The 23,746-nt window shown below is 39.0% G+C and overlaps 1 protein-coding gene across 1 annotated transcript in view; it reads left to right on the forward strand.

Annotated features, from left to right (window-relative positions):
• The window catches only part of chd7 (chromodomain helicase DNA binding protein 7), a 207,707-nt gene that overhangs the window by 6,791 nt on the left and 177,170 nt on the right, over window positions 1-23,746 (forward strand). The window lies entirely within an intron of this gene.

Raw genomic sequence — 23,746 nt, forward strand, 5'->3', positions numbered from 1 at the left:
TGTTTTTCCAATTTGATGTATTGGACTTTTCCATTTATGCAGTTTAATTGTTAGGAAGGAAGTTGACCAAATTTTATGTGTTTGAGAACAATTGGTCCACAGTGTGATGTACTTGAATGTTTAGTTGGCTGTTACTTTTGTGTTTTTTTTTTTTTGAAATTTTTATATACAGCCATGAGTCAAATTTTTAAATGGTTGAATGCATGATACAGCTTTCACTTCACTTTAACATTGTTTTGTTTGAAATCCTAAATGGTTACCTTAACAGAAGTCAGGTCAGGGAGCATGCACTGGTACAGTGTGTTGCCACACCCACCACACGACAAAACAACTCGGGATCCTGATTGACAAACCCCCCATGCAGTCCAGTCTCACCCTCCGGAAATGACCTTCTATCTGCCGCTGCCAGGTGTTACGTAGGTGTCCTCAACAATGAGGATTCTGCAAGCCGGATCACCCTCAGAGAATCGTGCCACATGGCCGTAGTGCTGGAACTGACTCTTCCTCAAAATGCAGGTAATGTGCCTCATTTGGGACTCAATGAGCAGCTGCTCATTCAACAAAATGTCATACCAGCGGTACCCAAGGATTCTCCAGAGACACAGTACCAAAGGAGTCTAGTGTTTGTCTTGGGTCACTGGATAATGTCCATGTCTCTCAACAATTTTGCAAGGCAGGAAGATTTGGACCTTCATCCTTTTGCGTAGACATCGGGAGCACCGTATATCCCTTTCTAGACACCTCACGACCCCCCATGCTCTTCTAATCTGGCTACTGACTTCATAGTGGGATTGATAAAGTATCTATCTATCCATCTATCTATCTATCAAGAGTCACCAGAGACATGAATGTCACTGCCGAGGTAAGTAAACCTCTCGACAAGGTGTCAACACTCTGCAGACAAACACATTGCTGATGGCTGTGCCTAAGAGGTCATTAAAGGCCAGGATCTTGGTTTTTATCCAGGACGCTTGCAAGCCCAGACACTCAGACACCTTGTTCCTTCTCTCGAGAGCCCCAATCAGAGCCTTCATTGACTCTGCGAATATCACAGTATTGTCAGGAAATTCAAGATCAGTGAATCTCTCCTCACTAACAGATGCCCCACAGCCACTGGACCCCATGACCTTGCTCAACACCCAGCTCATGCAAGCATTGAACAGAGTAGGAGTAATAACACACCCTTGATGAACCCCAGAATCATCTGGGGGAAAAACGCTGAGGTTCTGCCTCCACTCTGCACAGCACTCTCAGTACCAGTGTATAGGCTGGCCATTACATCCAGCAACCTTGAGGGGATCCCACGAAGTCTCAGGATGTCCCACAGTGCATAACCCGTAACGGAATACTCCACTCAAAAATGTACTTTTGTATACCCCACATGTTTTCAGTGATGACAGGAAAAAAATATTTAATGTCACTTTTACACTGAGAGCAGAGATAAAGGTTTGTTGTACATCATTGCCCACCGTTGGCTTGTAGTTTAACAGTTAATGGGTGGAGTGGCAATATAATTGCCACATAATCCATATGTCAGTTACTCAGTTGTTTGTTCACAACATGCAAAACAATTTTTTGGCTAAAATGTCGCTAATGGGTAGTTCTGGGGATAAAGTGCACATTGTAAATAGGAAGCACAATTCACATGGGATTATGTTTTTTGAATTGAATATCTGGCCCTCCTGGTCATTCATTGGCCAAGACTCCTGTCTTCAAAAACTCAGTCCCATATGAATTTCGTTTCCAGTTTATGGTGTGCTCTGATTTTTGTGGAAGTATCCACTTAAAATTAATTTAGCAAGAAATGTTTTGTTTTCATGTAAATGACTGCATATCTGACTTGGATTATTTTTCAAGTTGTTTACCATTGTAAAGCATTGGTCACCGTTGGCTTGTATTATCAAACTTCTCTATTCCCATTAAAAATGTGAGATTATTTTTTTTTTCTTGGCTATCACTACAGAACACATGGGGTATTTAACATATCAAGTTATAATTTTTGGGTTTTGTAGAGGTGAATGAGGGAATTAGAAATGATAGTAAGATTGATTACTGGCTAATTCTGTCATGCTTAGCACTAGTAAGGGAACAGTCATTGCGTTCATCCTCTGAATGTAAAGGATGTTGTAGCAGTTATCCATCCATCCATCCATCCATTCATGCATGAATTTTCTAACCCACTTATCCTGTTTAGGATGATGGGGAGCCAATATGTTTTCTAGTAGCACTTGGGGAGCGCTACTTTGCAATAACACCTTTGCAATGCATACTCTCCCTTAGAGTCTGTAGTAATGTGAGATGAAATATGGATTACATGCTCAGGTTGTTCATTCCAAAATAAAGTTGAGGTGGCATTTCATTGTGCAGACTTTACTACAAACTGCCCTGGTGTCTGCTTTTTACCTCCTTGGTCTAAGTTCACCTTTTCACCTATCGGGCATAGTCTGTTCTAGTACCCTGACATATAGTTTCCCAGAAATTCTGACGAGAGGTCCATCAGTAATTGAAATACCCCTTTTTCTTCCCCTTCTTTTAAAAATGGAGGCAATTAAATAATTCTCCCAATATGCACTAAAGCAGAACCCGGCCAAATGCAACTTCCAAAATGTTCCTCTGTTGAGTTGTTTTTCTTGGTCTCTCTAATATGGTGAATTGCTTTGTAATGCAGGAATGCATCACTTAAAAACTGCTGCTCTTGATCAAGAGGATCCTACCTGATTTGTTTTGGGAGTAAAATTATGATGTCCCTCTGCAGGACTTGTTCAAAGCACATCCATCTTGGAAAAGTTGGGTAGACCTGTACCCATTCTTATTCTTAAGTTTAGAATTTACATTTTGAAAAGTATATGTTAATGTGAGACAAACATTAAAATGTATTCAGCATCTGGCTTTCTCTGTATCATGCTATATGTGTGTGTATGTTTTTTTTTTTTAATTATTTTTTTAAGTGGAACATTACAAGTTGTGTGTCATAGAATGAACAGGAACAATCTTTTTCAAAATGGTTTTCATTTATACCCTTCCCTCAGATGTGTAAGGTGTGAAACACCTCATGAAATCTACATGGCCAAAACATTGGCTGTAACATTTTCAGTGCAGGAGTAACCTCTTTTAATTTTTTTTTTTTCCTGTTTGCGGATAACACACTGACATGGCCCTTCTTTGACTACCCTTAGTATATGTGGCACTTGTGCAAATTAAAACATTTCTAGTTTCAGTGTTTTTAAGTTTAGTTTTACTTGTCCAATGAATGTAGCTTTCAGTAAGTGGTGTTCGTGTGTGTGCACACTTTTTTGTTTTAGAGAAGCTTTATAAGCAGTAAAAATAATAATAAAATCACTTCTTGTGTAATTCTCCTTCTGTACACTTCTATGTCCATTTGACTTTAGATTATTTGGGCAGAGGCAGTGTGTCACTGAATCTTGTCAGCCCACTTCCTCCATCTTTTGTTGTGCCTGTGTTTGCACTCTGCTCTATTTTTCTTAAGTAGAGTGAATATCGAGGGGATGGAATGGCAGAACATGCACTCTACATAAATCTTACAAGATTTAAACAGTATTTATGAAAAATAAATTTACTTTATCTGATGTTTAAATGACTATTTCAAAATAGATGCATAATGTATAAAAGCAAGAAATAATCAAGCACTTATAGTAATCTACTAAATAACAAAAGATGACTCTGCCCATGACTACAAGGCAGAGATGGCTAAGTAGTTTTAGGTGTCCAGTTACCTTTAACTGTCTTATGTCTGATTTTTATGTAGAACTGGCCAAATCCTGTATAATTGAGTGGCAAAAAACACACATTACTGTCTAGGAAGAAAATGCAAAGCTTCCAATACATGCATGCATGCATGCATGCATGCATACATGTATATGTATGTATGTATAATATATAGAGATATAGATAATATATATATATATATATATATATATATATATATACAGCATAGAGATATATATACTGTATCTCTATGAATGAGATAGATATATATATAAAAAATATATATTTGTCACATGCTCATGACAGTGTTTTGTTATGGTGGCAATATGCTTGATTTGTTTACCAAGTACCATTTTTCTTGTGTTAAACATTGCATAATAGTTATGAAGTACTGTAAAACATGACTGACTTTTTCAATTTGCATTTCATCTGTTTAAGTTCTAGTAACATTTAATAAACTTCATGAACTTTTAAATGAAAGAGAGGGCATTTTTTTTTTCTGGCATCCTTTCAAATATGCTGGCTTGGAGGTTTCATCTTATGGTATTTTTGCCTCATATTTATGCCCCAGTGAAACAGGAAATCATGGATTACTGCTTGAAAGTTTCAACAAACTCCAATCACCTTAGTCCTGTGTATGTATGTATTTGTGTATATAATACTAGGAGGCTTTGCCCCTGCTTGCTTCGCTCACGATGGGGAAGCTGATATACAATTTTTAAATAGATTATTTTCATGGGAATTGTTGCAGATGCATCCATCCATTCTCTTCTGCTTATCCGAGATCGGGTCGTGGGGGCAGCAGCTTGAGCAGAGATGCCCAGACTTCCCTCTCCCTGGCCACTTCTACTAGCTCTTCAGGGGGAATTCAGAGGTGTTCCCAGGCCAGCCAAGAGACATAGTCCCTCCAGCGTGTCCTGGGTCTTCCCCAGGGCCTCCTCCCGGTTAGACGTGCCTGGAACACCTCACCAGGGAGGCGTCCAGGAGGCATCCTGATCAAATGCCAGAGCCACCTCATCTGACTCCTCTTGATACAGAAGAGCAGTGGCTCTCCTCCCGGATGACCGAGCTTCTCACCCTATCTTTAAGGGAAAGCCCAGACATCCTGCAGAGGAAACTCATTTCAGCCGCTTGTATTCACAATCTTGTTGTTTCGGTCACTACCCATAGCTCATGACCATAGGTGAGGGTAGGAACGTAGATTGACTGGTAAATTGAGAGCTTTGCCTTTCGACTCAGCTCCTTTTTCACCACGACAGACTGATGCAGAGCCCGCATCACCGCGGATGCCACACTGATCTGCCTGTCGATCTCCCGCTCTATTCTTCCCTCACTTGTGAACAAGACCCCAAGATACTTGAACTCCTCCACTTGGGGCAGGATCTCGATCCCAATCCTGAGAGGGCACTCCACCATTTTCCGGCTGAGAACCATGGTCTCGGATTTGGAGGTGCTGATTCCCATCCCAGCCGCTTCACACTCGGCTGCGAACCGATCCAGAGAGAGCTGAAGTTCACGGCCTGACAAAGCAAACAGGACAACATCATCTGCAAAAAGCAGTGACCCAATCCTGAGCCCAACAAACTGGATCCCCTCAACACGCTGGGTGCGCCTAGAAATTCTGTCCATAAAAGTTATGAATAGAATCCGTGACAAAGGGCAGCCTTGGCGGAGTCCAACTCTCACAGGAAACGGGTTCGACTTACTGCCGGCAATGCGGACCAAGCTCTGACACCGGTTGTACAGGGACCAAACAGCCCTTATCCGGGGGTCCGGTACTCCATACTCCCGGAACGTCCCCCACAGGATTCCCCGAGGGACATGGTCGAATGCCTTTTCCAAGTCCACAAAACACATGTAGACTGGTTGGGCGAACTCCTATTCACCCTCCAGGACTCTGCTAAGAGTGTAGAGCTGGTCCACTGTTCCATGACTAGGACGAAAACCACACTATTCCTCCTGAATCAGAGATTCGACTATCTGACGGACCCTCCCCTCCAGGACCCCCGAATAGACTTTTCCAGGTAGGCTGAGGAGTGTGATCCCTCTGTAGTTGGAACACACCCTCCAGTCCCCCTTCTTAAAGAGGGGGACCACCACCCCGGTCTGCCAATCCAGAGGCACTGTCCCCGATGTCCATGCGATGTTGCAGAAGCGTGTCAACCAAGACAGTCCTATAACATCCAGAGCCTTGAGAAACTCCGGGCGTATCTCATCCATCCCCAGGACCCTTCCACCAAGGAGGTTTTTGACCACCTCGGTGACCTCAGTCCCAGAGATGGGAGAGCCCACCTCCGAGACCCCAGGCTCTGCTTCCTCATTGGAAGACATGTTAGTGGGTTTGAGGAGGTCTTTGAAGTACTCCTGAGTCGAGGTCAGCAGTGCACCATCCCCACCATATACAGTGTTGACACTGCACTGCTCCCCTCTCCTGAAACACCAGAAGGTGGACCAGAATCTCCTCGAAGAACGTCCGGAAGTCGTTCTCCATGGCCTCCCCAAACTCCTCCCATGCCCGAGTTTTTGCCTCGACAACCACCGAAGCCTCATTCCGCTTGGCCTGCTGGTACCTGTTAGTCGCCTCTGGAGTCCCACAGGACAAAAGGGTCCTGTAGGACTCCTTCGGCTTGACGGCACCCCTCACCGCCAGTGTCCACCAACAGGTTCGGGGATTGCCCCCACGACAGGCACCGACTACCTTACGGCCACAGCTCCGGTCAGCCGCCTCAACAATAGAGGCGTGGAACATAGCCTATTCAGGCTCAATGTCCCCCACCTCCCTCGGGACAGGGTCGAAGTTCTGCCAGAGGTGGGAGTTGAAGCTACTTCTGACAGGACTCTGCCAGACATTCCCAGCAGACCCTCACAATTGTTTGGGCCTACCAGGCCTGACCAGAATCCTTCCCCACCAACGAAGCAAACTCACCACCAGGTGGTGATCAGTTGGCAGTTCCACCCCTCTCTTTGCCCGAGTGTTCAGGACATGTGGCCGCAAGTGTTACATATGCCTACTGGAGCTATCTATTTTACATTACAGCGAGTAATTAACCATAGTAAAATGTAATAAATTGAAAGAAAATAGTTTCATGTTGCATTAGAGGTATTCATTACATTAGACGTTTTTGTTCTTTTTGGCTTTGAAATGAACATGTTAATACTTTAACTTACACTTTTACTGTAAAACTTAAGTAAAAACTATTTTTTCAATTAACTTTTTGTCAATATCGCATTAAATTTTGATTCCATGTTTGGACTTGCATCGTGACAACGCAACATACTGTATAACTGATGTTTTCGAATGTTTGTCTCTGTGATTTAACAGTCCTAGCAAAAGATATTGTAATGGGAAACTGTAAACGTTTTAATATGAATGGTATATCAAGATCTCCTTTGGTGTCTGTTATCTCCGGAAGATGAACTACATTACCATTCCTACATTATTTAACCTTGCCTTGTCGCCTGTTAAAATTTTACGTCGCTGCCGTGTAATTGATTGACAATTTTCGCGTTAATTTGTTGGACTTCGTTTCTCGGTGCTAGGATTGCCCATGTACTCATTTCTTCTGTTGATAACCCTTCGGGATGAAATTCATCTATAAGATTTGGACATAATAAGCCTTCTTTTACAGGGAACTTAGTGAGGAAAACGTAACAATTTATGAGCTGAGAGCGCAGGAACTGTCTGACAAAAGCATTCACATGAGTGAGAGGACCGTGGTTGTAAATGGTTGACAGAAGGGCGGGACTTGACACAATCTCTTGGCAAAAGTCTTGTTTTGTGGTACTTAAAACGTCTCTTACAAAAAGTCTTATCTGAAGATTTTCTTTTATAATAGAGAGATGTGCATATGCATCTGTTGGGGAAATCATCAAATTTCTGGGCTGTCATGACTTGTCATAAGCTGCCAGAATATGGGTTGGTGAGATCATCTGTGCCCTGAAAGCAAAATCTAAGTATGAAAGATTTTTATATGCATGAATGGTGTTTGGCTTAGTCTAGACCAGGCAAGCTTTGCTGCCATGTGAACAGATTCTTGAGGTCTGCAAAGTTAATCTGGGTGAAAGCTTGGTGGTCCAGTTCATTTTGTCCTATCTGCACAGCAACAGCAAAAGAGAAAGCTAAATCTGGTCAGTTTCATACATTGCTTTGAGTAAACCTTAGTCGAATTGTAACTATCAAGACAATGCATTCACTAGCCACATTACCTCAGTTTAGAGTAACAGGTGTCTGAAGCCTTTCCTGGCAGTTGTGGAAACAAGGTGGGAATGAAATTGGCACAAGCACAATCCATTGCAGGACTTGAAACCATATACACTCTGGAACCATTTTAGGGTTGTCATTTAACCAAATGTGTACATTTATGTGTTGTCTAATTGTGTTCTCCAGTTCATTTTGTGTAATGTACAATGTAAATTTTAAAAGCCAAATAGAATATGTATGAACTTTCTTTACTAATGAAGTATACTTCTGTTTATTTTCAAAATTTTCCATTTCTTTAAAACCCAGTTTGCTTTGCCTGAATCCTTTTGTTTATTGTATGTAACAAACTAAATTGTTAGTGACAGAGTTCAGAAGTCTTAGTTGTGTAGCTTTATATTTTTAAAGTTAATGGATAATTACAGAAGGATTAAAAGAATTTTCAATTGTAAAATGAAAGTTCTGATTTTTGTGTCACTCTTCTAGTCCATTGTTGGCAGAAGCAGCTCGGTTTTTAATCTCTTCAGTGTGGTACAGCTTGACACAAACCCAACAAGGTATTATTATTGTGGCCAACTCTGTTGTAACCACTGTAAAGAGTTCTACTGAGATGTTGCAGTATATTTTTGCTATGGTGGGGTGTTGCTTAAAGGAGTTGTCTCCTTAACGGGCTTTCTTATAAAAGGCAATATTGCTGAACACTTGGTATACTAGATAGTTTGGAAGGAACATGTATTGCTATCATTTTTATTGTGCTTTGTTGCTTTCTGATGTAGCTGTTAGGAAATGAGGAAGCTGATGCCTTTTATATATGATTTTTTTTAAAAAAAATTTTAAATTGTCAAGTCTGGTGAACAAAATAAGTGTCTGGTCTTGTGTAGTGTGGTAACTTTATTATTTAATTTCTTTGCAATGATTGAGAGACTTCCTGCTTTTTATTCCCTTCCCAATTTTAACTTTGTGAACCATGGTGACATATTTTTTTTTATTTGCTTTTCCCTGTAAAACTGGGTTATGTCTTAGTACCTCCCAAGTGAAGACATTGGACTTTATCCACTCAGACCTTCCATTCATGGAGCATATTACTTCGGACAAAAAGCATCAACTATCCACACATTTACACAAAAAGCTTTGAAATGACTGAGTATACAAACATTTAAACACTTTTTTTTTTTTTAATCTAGTGAATGTTAGTAGGCCACTGAATCCATATTGTAGGAAGATTTTGTGTAATGTACCTGGTTGTGAGCGTACACTGTAGCACAGCATAACCACGTATTTACTTACTTGATAGTTAATTTCCTTCATTTTCTTCCACTTTTATCTAGGCAAATTGGTTGTGTATCTTTTTTGTTCTCTAAAACATTGCTCTCATACTTTTTTTTTTATTGGATGATCTCCGGCTCACCAACTTGAGGGGAAGCTGGTAATGCCTAATTGTTTTTTTTTTTTTTTTATTTACTGCCAATGTATATGTGTGTAATGGTTTTTTAGATAGTTGGTATGATTTCAATTTCTATCCTTAAGGGTCTATAACGTTCTAAAAGCCATTTACTGACTGTGGCCCATCCAAGCAACAATAGGCAATAAACAGGAACCAGCCATGGAAGGGAAACCAGTCCACTGGAGAACTGACTTGTATACACACTTGCACAGGGCCAATTTAGAAATACCACTTAACCTAACACTCATGGCTTTGAGAGTAAGAAACATACAGTTCACACAGGTTGCAAATGGATGCTACCCTGAAAGTGAATGTATTTCAGTAAAAAAAAAAAAAAAAAAGTATATCCTTTAATCTGTTTGTCTTTGTGTAGTGTATGTAGAATATCTCAACTCTAGTGTTTCAATTAATGGACCAAATTATTCCTGGGTTAACTCTTTCAAGAATTTGTTGGTATTTGGTTATTACACTCTTGTGTACTTGAAGGAGCAGATTCTTACAGTTGCGAAAACTGTTTAACACCCAAATCCACTTTATGATACAATATTTTGTCTTATTGCCATGCTTATTCAGAGCATTTGCAAACTGGTAATTTGTCAGTGTTTTACTCCTTATGAAAGTTGTATTAATCATTTCATCCTTTGTTTATTGCAAAATCTGTTCGTTCCAGATTTTAAATACTGTAGCTTGCCTTGCTTTTTTTGTGCTTGTTTTTCATTATTCGTTGACTAGTTGTGCATATTATTTACCAGAGTCTCTTACGATAGATTGCAATGTCAATCTGTCTTGGTATTTGGCTGCTTGACCTGACAATTTTATGGCTATTTTTCAGACAGAAGAGTTGACGTGTTCTTGGTAATAATCCTAGATTTTGACTTTGGAAATTACTGGATTGAGTTTCCTTGGATGTTGACTCTGGCTTTTATTTAAGAAATCTATGTTTAGATACATTCAGGCTAATTCTTTGGCTGGCGTAATTGTGTGATAGTGCCTAGTTTTTTTGAATGCATGTCTGTACTGAGCTGCAATTTGAAGGGTACATATACGCTTTCTACCAAATGAGTTCACACTCTTTTAAAGGTTGCAAATGAATATGAATACAGTGGAACCTCGGTTCACGACCATAATTCGTTCAAAAACTCTGGTCGTAAACCGAGTTGGTCGTGAACCGAAGCAATTTCTCCCATAGGATTGTATGTAAATACAATTAATCCGTTCCAGACCGTACGAACTGTATGTAAATATATATATATATATTTTAGTTTTTAAGCACAAATAGTTAATTATACCATAGAATGCACAGCGTAATGGTAAACTAAATGTAAAAACATTGAATAACACTGAGAATACCTTGAACAACAGAGAAAACTAACACTGCAATAGTTCGCGCTATAGTGCTAGTATCCGCTTGTTAAAAACACTTTTTAATGAGTTTTAAGCACAGGGGGGAAAAAATGAACATTTGAAAAACCCGTAATTTAGTAAACCACCAAGAAAAGTAACATTGCAACAATGCAGGCTACGAACCGATCACTGTAAATAGAACTGAAAACAAAAACAAGCCTTCTCTACCTTATGCGTCCCTCGCTCACTCTCTCTCTTTCTCCCGCGCCTGTGTGTGTGTGCGTGCGTCTCTCTTTTGTGAGCCTGGAGCGCCTGTGTGTGTGTATGTGTGTGTGTGTGTGTCTCTCGAGAGTGCTCCTGCGTGTGCGCGCCTCTCTCACGCATGCTCCTGTGTATGTGCGCGGCTCTCTCTGTCTCGTGTTGCCTGTGTGTGTGTGTGTGTGTGTGTGTCGCTCTCTCTCTCTTGCTCGCTGCATAGGGAGAGACTGAACATGTACAAACCGAGGTTCCACTGTAGTTGGCAACATCCATGTAAAAATAGACCCGAGTGCCCTTCTAAAATATAGTGAAATATTCAAGGGTTTCAAGGTGCTGTACCGGTTCACATAATATTTAGAAGTTAGTAAACGAGCTATCCCCACTGTAGGGCATTATCACAACAAAAGTGAAGTTTGTGCCTGATTGCTTGATCATATGTCAGCATTTTTGGAATGCTGCATTTTTTTATTCATCTTTTTTGCTGTGCAAGGCCAGGACTTTAAAAATCTTTGCACTTTGTAGAAGTTTTTCTAAAATTTTGGGTGGCATTTCAGTGTGAATGGTAGGCCATAATGTGGTGTGTTTATTTTTTTTTGTCATTTTTTTTAAAATTTATAATCTTACTTTTTCTGTTATGTGGTCAAACCTCACTTAAGCTGGTCAATATATAAAATTCTTGGGTTGGTGAATCATCCTGTTAAACCTTGTCGATTAGTTATTGCAAAGGGTGTTGTAAAATTCCTGTTGTCAGTTTGGCCACAGTGTGTCCTTGTTAATAGCCATGCACTATCATAAGGTGTGAAAAGGACTTGTTTAATATCAAAAAGCACAATAGGGAATAATAAGTGGCTAAAGAGAAGTCACCCTTGAAAATTTGGCAGTACTTTGGCCTCCAAGCAAATGAGCATGGTTAACCAAACAATATAATCAATTTGTCGAACAAGCAGGAAGATTTTGTGACTACAACGAATTTGCATAGTTTTGTGTATACACCATACAGTTGACTACTCAAGTTTAGGCAATGCTGTTAATACAGGTGATAAAAGTATTGTCTCACCAACCATATGGGCCCTCTATTTTGGAAAAAAGCAGAAAATGAGCAGGGCAGTTAGAGATGAGCACCATGTATTATATATAGCTGCTTAACATTATAAGGGTGAATAAATGTTTTTTACGCATTCTGTGCAAGGTGTCATTTTTAAGGCATAATGAGTAAATTACTTACTTAATCCACATATGTCGCCTTCACCCCTCAAATGACAAACTTACAGCACGGAAGACTTATCGGTTATAACCTGTAATTGAAATTAAGTTGGCATCCCTTTCGGTTGTTATCTTTGGTTGTAAAGTTATTTTGTGCCAATGATGGGGATACCTGACTAGTTATAAAACACTGCTGCACTAAGGAAATTCTAATCTCCTTTCAAAGCCACCCACAATTTCATAGTGTTGCTTCCTTTGTAGACCTGTATATTTTTCCAGCAGTACTAATTGGAGAGCAAAACACACTTCTGAAACGCACGGATTTGCTGATGGCTTGCTTGTTCTTAACAGATTGGGTAAAATATTGGTCAACACCAGTTGTAAGATGTAATGCCACTGCATTGTGCTTTTTGATGGGTATATATTTTTTGAAATTTCATATTTTCTTAAGTGAGGCTACTGCTTTGCGCAAATATAGAAAAATGTGAGGTGTACTGAGACTTAACAGCAAGCGGCAGTTAATGAATGTTCCAGGGAGCATTTTATACCACCAGTCTTGACTCTGTTCACATGTCCGGATTGACCACAGCAAATGTCAGTCTTTGACGTGCTGTTACAGTTGCAACATTATACAACATCTACCTCTACTGTCCTCTTAATAATATGCCACAGAAGGCTTCTTCCATAGGCCTTAGTCATCAGTTAGAAGGCATAAAGGATTAAAGGAAAAAAAACTTGTTGGGTTTAACATGGTATGAACATATGTCAAATGAGGTTGTCACACTGCTGATACGCATTTTGCCTGCTAAAGATGCATTTAAAGTTTCTAGTGTAAATATAATGCATTTACTTGCCTGTCCATGTACAGTTGGGATGCAAGTACCCAGTATAATTAGAACATTTACAAGATGCTCTTGTTATGTGGTCCACATCATTGGCAAGGTAACTTAATTAGTGGTGTAAATGTTCAGTCATTGATTGGTGCCAAAATCGCCCATTGGCGTAAGTCTCAGCCTTCTGGTACCTGTTAAATTACCGATGTCTGCTTTGCTGTGTATCTTTGAAGCCAATGAAGAACTTGTAAACTTCAAACACAAGCACACCCTGTCAGTGCCACCATCTATACCTTGGAGAGATGTCGGAGTGTCTTCATTTGCATGCAGTATTAATTTATGGCTGATATTTTATGAGGACTAACAATTTTGTGTCCTCCTGTTCAGGTTTACTGTTGCATGTTTTTTATATGGCTGAATTACATGGAATAACACAACTAGCAACACTAACCTCTGTTATGCAATGTTTCTTCTTGCTTCAGTGTGCTTGGAGCATCCTTTGTGCGTACTGTAACTGGACATTTATATTTTGTGTGCAGTTCTAATTTTAGTGCCAGAGGGATTCTTTAGAATGACCTCTTTAACATTCCACCCAAACCCACCCCTTCCTCTTTTAACATTGTGAAGATCAAATTTCACTCTCTGGAGTGCGTATCATTGGTTGATCTAATTGGACTGTTGTTCATCTGTAAACATACAGTACAGGTGCTATATGCCTTTTGTTTAAATCTCAATAATGTGCTTTCTGTACTGGGTTAAAATGGAAGAAAGGCCTTCCCTCTTCCTCTAGATAAAGTTAAGAGGAACAGTGCTTTCTTAGCAGGGAGGTCATGCTGCAACATGGCGTGCGTGTACAGTATGTGAGTGGAGTGTGTGGTATGTGTTTTTATTATTATTATTTTTTTAAGTCCCTGAATGATTTCATTGACACAGGGGTAGCCTGTCTAGCATAGTACTGTAATAACCCAAGCACGGTTATGAAAGTTTTCAGGATGCAACATGGCACTTGGCAGCAAAGGTACACAAGTTCACTGGAAAGATTTTTGTGGTGCATGAGTTGAACAGAGAATTTTAATGTGGTTAATCATGATAGTAAATACAATTAATATGCTTGTGATTTTAGTTTGTCTTCTCTTCATGCAATCATAATAAATGGGTTTGAGCTTTGTTAGTAAGGACAATTATTTTTATAGGCTTGGTGCTGAAATGCTTTTACCAAGGCATTGGACTTTACACCGCCAAGCTGCCAGCTCCATTCCCACGTGTGACTTGCTATCACTTAACCTGCCTTTGCTCTGTTTAGAGCAGGAGTAAAAAAAATCCTATGTCCTGGTCATGTAAGTCATCTTAGATAAAAGTGGTCGTCATAATATGTAATTTCTTTTTCAGTGTGTTAACTGTAAATTGTAAATTTAATCCATGATTTAGTTACCCATTTGATAATTCAATCACTCAATTTTTGTTAAAATGTTGACATAGCCAAAGATTGGACAAATACTGCTGGTGTGTTTTTTAGATGCTTGGGCTTTCATTGCGTGGAGCACTGATTTTGAAAGTGATTAAATATTCTTTTAAATATAGGGTGTATCACTCTTCATACTAGATATCATTCAACAGGATTTTACTAAGAAGATGGTAAATTTTTATTGATGTACATGCACCCTTTGGCTCCATTCGTGGTATATTTAAAGGGGTGTTAAATGGAAAAAAATATTGGTAGTGAGTTGAATAAGTATACCAGTTCTTAGGGAAAAGGCCTTGTCTCATTTTTCTATTTAATTTGAAGGTTAAAAGATTTACTGCAAGATGTATAAGACCAGCTGTGCGTAATGTACTTAGCTGAAAGTTGAGAGCAAGAATGGTTGTGATTACTCGCATTCAGACTTTCATAAGTATTTTTATTTTTCCTTAAGAAGTAGAATTTTATTAATGGAATGAACTAGGTTAGACAGCATGGAATTAAGGAGGCAAAGAAGACAGTGTTGGGTTTTTGGGTGAAGAATAACAGGTTTGTGCTTTTGTGTCAACGCTTAAAACAGGTGCTTATGTCCATGCTGGTCAGTGTTGCAAACTGCATGTTGTACCAAAACTGTTTATACTGAAAAAGATGGCTGAGACTTTCCTTTTTAGGGGCCGTGTATACATTCCATCAAAGTGTGGCAGTGGGGTGTATAAGGAAGATGTCTCTTGCAGCTTCTCTCTCAGAATTTGCATGTGGCATTATAAGTGAGCCAGCCATGCATAAATGCAACCCGAGCCCTGTGCAAACCTTGTGGCTCCTCCACTGTGACCTCTGCCCTTTTGTATCCTGTGACACTCTGCCTGCCTTTGTGCAAGTTTATTCATGATGGATAAGACCCCCCACCCCCCAATCACACATGCTGAGCACTCTTAAGAGGAACAGATAAATTATTTTCAGCTGCAGTCAGAGCAGAGGAAAGCAGGAATGCTGGTGGTGTGCATAAGAGAAGCCTGTTTGAACAGGGGCCCCTGCATGGGATACTTTGGGCAGGGTACAGTCCTGCAGGCAGCAGACAATAAGACAAAGTCCTAGTCTGAGGTTTTGTGTTTGTGTGCTTTTTTCTATTTTTTTTTCTTCCCTCACTATTTAAAAGCCTTATTAAATGCGTATGAGTGTAAATTGCTGTTGAATCATTTAATCGTTAAGAACTATGCTCGGCGCACAAAGCAGTGGTGTTAATGAGAGCAATCAGTTGCGCTCAGTGTTTTTTCAGCGTCCCAGCATGTTGCCATCGGGGCCCCACCTCTTGGATCCTCCAGTGGTTTAGTCTGCTTTGTAGAGAATGTAATTGCCAGGAGATCACTTGATGGTTGATGGCAATAATATAACCTTCCTCCCTGCCCCCACCCCCACCTCCCCATATCTCCCTTCATTATTTTCACAGTTGGTTCATCCTTCAGTCTCGGCTGTGAGCACCCAGTCTTGGGCCCAGCGGCACAAAGCTTTTATTGTTGATGTGAGTGTGAAGAAAGCTGCCTTTGTAAAACCATTCGGGAGAGGGAAAGTAGAAGAAGCAAGGCCACGTAGCACTTACGAAGTTCATGGCTTCCTGGTTTCATCACATTTGACAGAATTGACCCTTGCATAGCAGTAATATAATTCCTTTTTTTGTGTGTAAGGTGTATAAGTCGTCTTCTGAAGTTCTTTGGAGTAGGACACTTACATGATGTTTTGTTTGAAGAAAATGTTTTAATTTCTTTCTGCTTCTGTGGTGTGTATTTTATTAGATACGTAGGTTCATGGTGGTGCATTTGGGTGATTCCTTACAAAACTCCTTGAGAGTAATGATGCCCATTTAGAAAATGAAGTCTTAACGTATTTTTATTATATCTTGATATAGTTTGTAGTTGTCCTGTTGGTTTCCATTGCACATTCTAGATTTAAAATTCTAGAGTTCCTCCACGTATGTCATTTCTTCCCTAACTGATTGTTCCATTCTTTCCAGAGTCTCAATAGCCTTATTCTGATAGACTGTGTCAAGCTTCTGTTGGAGAAATGCAGTACATTAAAAACTGATTTATACATGTATAAAACAAGATCACTAACCAAGGATAGATGATTTTATGTAAATAATTAAGAACATGCTTTTATCTGAGAATTTCTCAACTAAAATTAGCATCTGTGCGTTTCATTCACTTGTTGCGCAGCCATAGCAAACTTAGGTGGAGCACTTTAACAACCAATTCAGTGAGTTATATACAGAATACAAAGTGCTTAAAAGTATGAATACAGATGCTGTGACAAAAAATTTTTGGCTTGTGCTTTGTTTATAGTTAAGGCCTTTGTGGCAGCAGAGTACCTCTGGCCTTGCCTAAATCCCAGCAGGAGGAGACACTAAGAGTCTTCAGAGATGGTATAAACTTTGGTAGCTAATATCTAGCTGGCTGCTTGGCCCAACAGCTGTCATTCTGTTACTCTGCTTCTCCCTTCTACAGAGAGTTGAGGTTTTGAATCAAGGGGAACACAGAAGTAGTGCACCAAAAATGTCTTTACCTGCTTGTGTAGAAGTGATGGTACTATACAATACTCATTATGATAAATTAGATCTCCTGAAGTTAACAAGCAGTGACTCATACGCAACAGTTTAGGGACATCACAGTACCAGAATTTTTGTATTTGATACCAATACCTGTGAAGTTTTACGATACTTGATACCTTTCAGTATCAAAAATGGAAAATTCCATTCAAGACCAGTATTGAAGGGTGCAATACCGTGCTTTTCTCTGTAATGCAATATAAAATATAACCTATCCAGTAATATACTTTATAAACAACAGTAACACCAGTTTTAAACTGGTGTGTCCAAGTAGTTACCCAACTATCATTTAAGTAAACAAGTATTGGGATTCATACATTTCAAAATAAGAGGTAAGGCTTGAATATTAATGTGTGGCAGAGATGGGAATCCCTCCCTGTATAACAACAAAAAGCATTTATATCTTGGAAGATTTCAACATAGGATTCATAAGTAATGAATGATCATGAACTACCTTATTTCTTAGCCTATGCATATTCTAAATCTGTTCTGACATTTTCTGTCCGGTAACTGAAAACTACTGCTAAAATCCATATTAAATATAAGAATTTAAACATTACTTTATGTATTTTTGAATTGGTTAATTTCAGGATAATTCCATACATTTCCGTTTAGACCAGTTCTTTTTAAAGCTGTTTTTGTAACATGCTTTTAAATGCTGGTTTGTTGATGAATCAATTAGTTGGTTTTATAATATTTGTTTTTGTAAGATTTATATTTGCATCATTACTTGGTTAAAAACATCAGTAGAGTAATATTTAATGGGTTAGTCAAATTCATGGTGCATAAATTTTCCAAAACTTCTTGTGTTAAACTTCTATTTTACAGTAATCCCTTATTTCAGAACTACTGCTGTACTACTGTTTTTGCCGTTTTCAGGGTTTCTTGCATAGGTGATTAAAAATATTTCTTATGCCTATGTAGAAATCCAGAATTTGAAAATTACTTGTGCTGTTTTGATTGTCCAGCTAATTGCATGTTTTGGTGATTGTGTCACTGTCAACACAGTACACGTCATATTAATTAAAAGATGTACCGTGACCTTCGAGGCATTGACACCACTACATTTTATAATATTAACAAATGTTACAACTCATGCCATCGCCGATTGTATACAGGCTACATAGCTGCTTTATTTAAATGTCGACAATATTTACTTGCTATAGCTGTTTGCAGTGGCAGTTCTCCTACATCCCACATTCTTGTATGCGTAACTGCCTCCCCAGCATGACCCGGAACTGTGTACACTATTTTGAAAATGGACAGATGATTGGAACGATTGACATTTGTAGAAGTGCATATTATAATTGTAGAATGAATGCGAAGCCTCTGTTCATTTATTGGGGCTGTGTAGAACACTTTTAAAGCAATTTTTCTTAAAAACTTGTGACAATACAAGTTAAACGATGACACCTCATGTAATCTGTGATGTTATTTTGCCCTCAAAGCACACACTAATCTGTTTTCTGAATTAATTCCATAATGGCCCTAAAATGGCTATAATGTGAGCCTGTGTGTGTGGCTTTATTAAAAATAGTATTACTGTATATGTCAATTTTCTTGCATGAACACAAAAGCATTTGCTTAAATGACCTCTGCTGTCTTCAGACATTCATTGATGCAGTGCTGTATCGTGAACAATGTGAACCATTTTATATGTAGTTTTTACTCACTTTTTTCACACATTATGCCTTCCAGAGTAATACTTGCGGTCAGGCACGAGTTGCCTCGAAAGCTTGCATATTGTAATCTTTTCAGGTGTTATTTTGCTTGACTTCTCACTACATTCATAATGGCTAACATGGTACAACATCCTAGTATTCAGTACTATAGATACTGTAAAAAAGCTGTTGCTGTTTCATTTTCCTTACTTTGATGCAGAATTAGTACCAGAATAGTGGTTCTTGTGAGCCATCACTACAACATTTAGAGAAGGCATGGACCAATGCTTTTCCAGACTTTTTCCATGCAACTCCCCAAGATGTTCCATGTTAGCTTGACACCTAAGCATAGCAGGCTTGTGTGTTTACATCCATTGCTACTTCTTAGGACTATGAGAAAGAAGCCATATTTATGTTTTAAATACTACTTTATGTAGTAGGTGACTTGCATATAATAGTTTTTGAAAATTCAAAAGTAGAACTTGGTTTACAAATGAATGATGAAAAAGATGCCTATTAAGTTTCATTTAACATGCGCTTTGTCTTAGGTGGCTGTTGGCTTGACATACAATGTCCAAAATAAAACCCATAATAAATAATAAAGTAACCAGTTAATTGCATTTAGTTCATTTCATTGACTGCCAGCCCTAGCCCACAACATTCAACTTGCATGTCCGGTGCCGTTAAATATAAAGTTTGTTTGGGTCCAACACTTCTGATTTGTTACATATGGTTTGTTTTTGACTGTTATATTTCAACAATTGTGAGCACATCTTTTTTTTTTTTGTGTGTGAATTGTGCCCCGTTCATTTTCTTTAATCATGTCACTTTGTGCTTGTAGGGAATCCCATTTTTGTGAAAGGCTGTGTTTTCAAGTGTATAATTTGTTTGAAAGCTTTTCTCCTGCATCTTTTTAGCAACTGTGCATTTAGTCATAGCCTCATAATGCTTTAGAGATGCACCATGAGCAGGCAGGTGAATTATGAAATAGAAAAAACATTATTTGGGCTGCATTGAAATATGTACTTATTTTTGCTGTGAGTACTCGGATCCTGATTTTTGGCTAATTTGATAGTCCTAGTGCTGAATTGTTTGTTCTGTATTGAAAGCTGAAATTGAAAATTTAAAGGAAGTTTAGAGCATTACATGTTAGCAACTCCCACATTGAAAGGCTCTTGTGTAGACTCTGCTGAAACTTTGAAAGAACAATGTTGTTTAAAGCAAAGCACCATCCTCCTTCAGAAGGAAACTAAGTTTTTAATGTGCTGTATATTACATCATTAAATTACACCGGTTGTGTTGAGAACAAGCTTTTTAGCTCAACAAGATAATCTATTATATTTACATAGCTTGTCTAAAGTAGCATCAGGTTGAGATGAGGGACCCTAAAAATACCATTTTTCTCTAGTACTTAGCATTTTATTCCATAGGTCTATGGTTCTTTCTTGAAGAAAAAACCTTTGATTGTAGTTCTGGTTGATGTCTAGGAACTTTTGGGTCAGTCCAGAAGTGTAGGCATGTTTATCCATGTGTTAGAGACTGGCAGAGCAGCCTGTGCATTCCATTCAATAGAAAGAAAGAAAAAAAAAATCATCTTACCCACGTGATGTAATAAAGTCCATTGAAGATATAAAAGAGTGAGTTTGGAAATGAGTGGTTTAACAGTTGGAATGAAAGATGGGCATAATGAGCACAAAGTTTCCACCATGAGATATAGGAGTAACCAGGGCTGGCAGAAAACTGGCTGAGTAGTGTATTCTGTAGGTGTGTTTTAGGAATATATTGCTGAACCTGGTAATGGAGATGATATGCCACAACCACTCTGAACTCATGACCGCTGAATTTTGGGGAAAAAGTCTGCCTGCAGATGGACATTGAAGAAATATTAGTTTGGATTGTGTTGACCATATACCTTGATTTTTCTGAGAATGGACTGGCACAGAAACTAATTAATTCAAAAGAAGATTGAGTTGAATTATTTGTAAACTTTATGCTGGATGCTTCCTGTAACAAAACCCCTGGTTCAACAGAAATCGCCTGCTTTGACTTTTAACTTTCTTAGTGGAAGTCCCAAGTGTCACTCGGGCAAACTGTGTAGCTGCATTGTTTAAGACCTGAGGCTTACTCGGGAAGTAAAAGTGCCAACGGTGAGCTTTATTTGGACAACAGTACAGGTATGTTTTTGCGAAAGCGCCAGGCCTGAGTGTTACCTGGGCAACGGTGTAGACACATCTTCTCCTAGCCTCATAATGACGTCTGGTAAGAAACACCACTAATCAGCAGTGATGACAAGGTGATTCTGTTTTCAGGCAGTGAAATTGAAACTGTCAGAACCAAACCGAAAGTGATTCTGGGAATCAAAGTGACACTCGCATCACTGGCACATGTGCAGTGTGCTCTTCATATTATTATTCACCATGTTTTGTATCATTATACTTTCTACAGTTCTGACATTGTACTTTTAGTGTTTTGCCCGTTTTACAGTAGAAAGATAGATAGGATTTAATAAATGTAATTTTTTCAAGCCAAAAAGTTACACTTTTTACATGTTTATTTTGAGGTAAAAATGTGATGCTAAGGAAGCTGCATTGATGTTCTCCACAATTGTCAAAGCGTATAGTTAATCTGCCGTCACGTTTTCTCCAAATTACACTTAAAGGTATGACCACCTATGTGTGGGGTGTTATGTAGTTAGTGTGTTTTTGTAAATATATAAATGGTTTCATCATAAGATACTGTAATTATATATTTATGATTTTGTAAGACACTTATGCTGTAGAAAAGTTCTTAAGCCTTTAAGTGGGTTATGGCAGAGTATAGCAGATAGAATTGCTACCTTATCCCTCCAGACATGTGGGTATATATAAATATAAAATTATGTCCTCAGCATTGCTTTTCACAGAGACCTTTGTGTCTAAATTTCCCAGCTGTGAGAAAGGGGTTTATGTTTGTTCTTTGTGATAGTGGTTTTCTGCCTAATGGTGGTTCCCATCTTGTGACAGATGTTACCATAGTCTTCGGTTTTGGTCATATAATAGAAATGTCAGGTGTGGAAAGTGAATGAAGTAGACATTTTAAAGTTAATGTTTAGTTTTTTGTGGCACCTTATGCATTTTTTTTTAAATTTATTATGTCCTGCTACCAGCATTCGTGTTTTATCATTATCTATGAAGTACTATTTTGGCTAAAGCTTCCGTTGAGTATTTGTAAAGGTGGTGGTGGTGATAAAAATAAATGTGACAGGTATTTGGCTTGAAATGAGGAGGAAGCCCACAGCTCTTCAGTTCTATGGAAGTAAAAAAAAATCTGTTCTGGTGTGGGTATTTTTGATATAAACAATTTTAGGAGCAGTTATATAGAAATGTTTCACAATTTAGTGGCATAGAAATTGCACTCTTTCAGATGTCCATTTTTTTTTTTAATTTGGGCCATTAAGTGGTTTAGTTTTTTATTAGGCACTTTACTTTCTTGCCCTCAACAGTCACCAACAGAATATTTGAGTTGTTTCTTTGACCATCATAACTTTAGGTTCCCCATCATTATTACTATCGGCTTTGAATCTCATTCTCCAAGTGTTAATTTTGTAACTCAAAGAATATGTTCAAAGTGAGTTTTTGCAGTGTATCCAGTTTAATTTTGCATATCTATCTATTAGCGTCTATGAGATCTGGCCCACTTTCAGACTGTACAATTTGAACACTGTACAGCCAGCCCAGGAGAGCCTCTGGCTCGCTTGAATCGTGGGAGCATGTGGCTGCCAGTAATGACTCTGACTGCGCTGCAGCAGAGATGCAGTAGTAAATGTCTGTCCTGCTGTTTTGCTTTTTGTGCTGGTAACGTATTAGAGGAGTTGTGTTCCAGAGACTCCAGCTGGAGTCGGCTTGCACTTAGTCACACAAGGAGCCACAGACGTCACTGGGTAATCAGTTCGCCTCAGGGCGAGGGATGAACCTAGCCACTGAACTTCCTCTCTTTCTAACAGTAGTAAATTCTGGCATGGATCTCATAGCATTGTGGGCATGGAGCCACAGTTGTCAGGTTGAGAAGGAATTAGGCAAACAGTCAGCTGAAAACTCTTAGCAGCCAAGCAGAGTACTCAGCTGCAAGTCGTTGCGCCACACTTGTTTTACACCAGCCCTTTCCTTGTAAGTGTAAATGTGACAGGTGTGTATGTATGTTGTATTAATGCTTTAAAAAGTACAATTTTTAGAGTTCTGCTTGCAGCTTGGGTATTTAAGTCGTCCTGGTATCGTTTGTTGGAGAAAGTGTAAATGAGCCAAGTCCTAATAGTCTATTAAACAGCCTGCCAACATTACCAGATGACACTTTATTTGAGAAGTTGATTCCAAGGTCATTCTTTAGTTTTTAATAATGTATATTCTTAGCATTTTATTAAAGTAACTATAATATTGTTTGTATATGTAAATATTTAAATCTTGTAACATTATTTTTTTCCTATAACTACTATTGTTTTTCCTCTCTCCCTCACTGATGATGAATTTAAAATTGAAAATCAAAGGTTTCTCTTGTTTTAGCAAGGAATGTTGAGCGCCTTCTTGATTGTGTGGCATTTTTTTTTTTTTTTTTTAAATAAAGGTGGGGGGTGGGGTTAAGGGGGTTGGCAGTATGGGGCTAGGGTTGCTGAATGCTCTTATGCACTTTGTAGTGGAGCTGAAATGTGAGAGAAGTGAGTTGGTGCATTCCTAAGGGCTTGATGGGAGTTCTCTGCTTCCTGCCAGAACTCCTACTCTGACACCCCTGACTCTTCACTAACCCCCACCCCTCCCAACACCACAATTCCTGTCCACTCAGTTTATCACAGATCTAGATAATGCAGCTTGCTCATCTGATTATGCCATTCGGGGGAGGATAAGGTTAAGGACGAGGCTGGTGGTAACTAGAGCATTTTCAGGGCTTCGGTTCAGCAGATGGGCTGCCTGGCTGTATTCATACATCTGCTTGCCTGGTGTGGCAGCTGCTGCTGCTGCCGCACTTTGGGCTCTTTTGTTCTTTTCCATCCA

Source organism: Erpetoichthys calabaricus, chromosome 6 (genome assembly GCF_900747795.2).
Source record: "Erpetoichthys calabaricus chromosome 6, fErpCal1.3, whole genome shotgun sequence".
Classification (NCBI taxonomy): domain Eukaryota; kingdom Metazoa; phylum Chordata; class Cladistia; order Polypteriformes; family Polypteridae; genus Erpetoichthys; species Erpetoichthys calabaricus.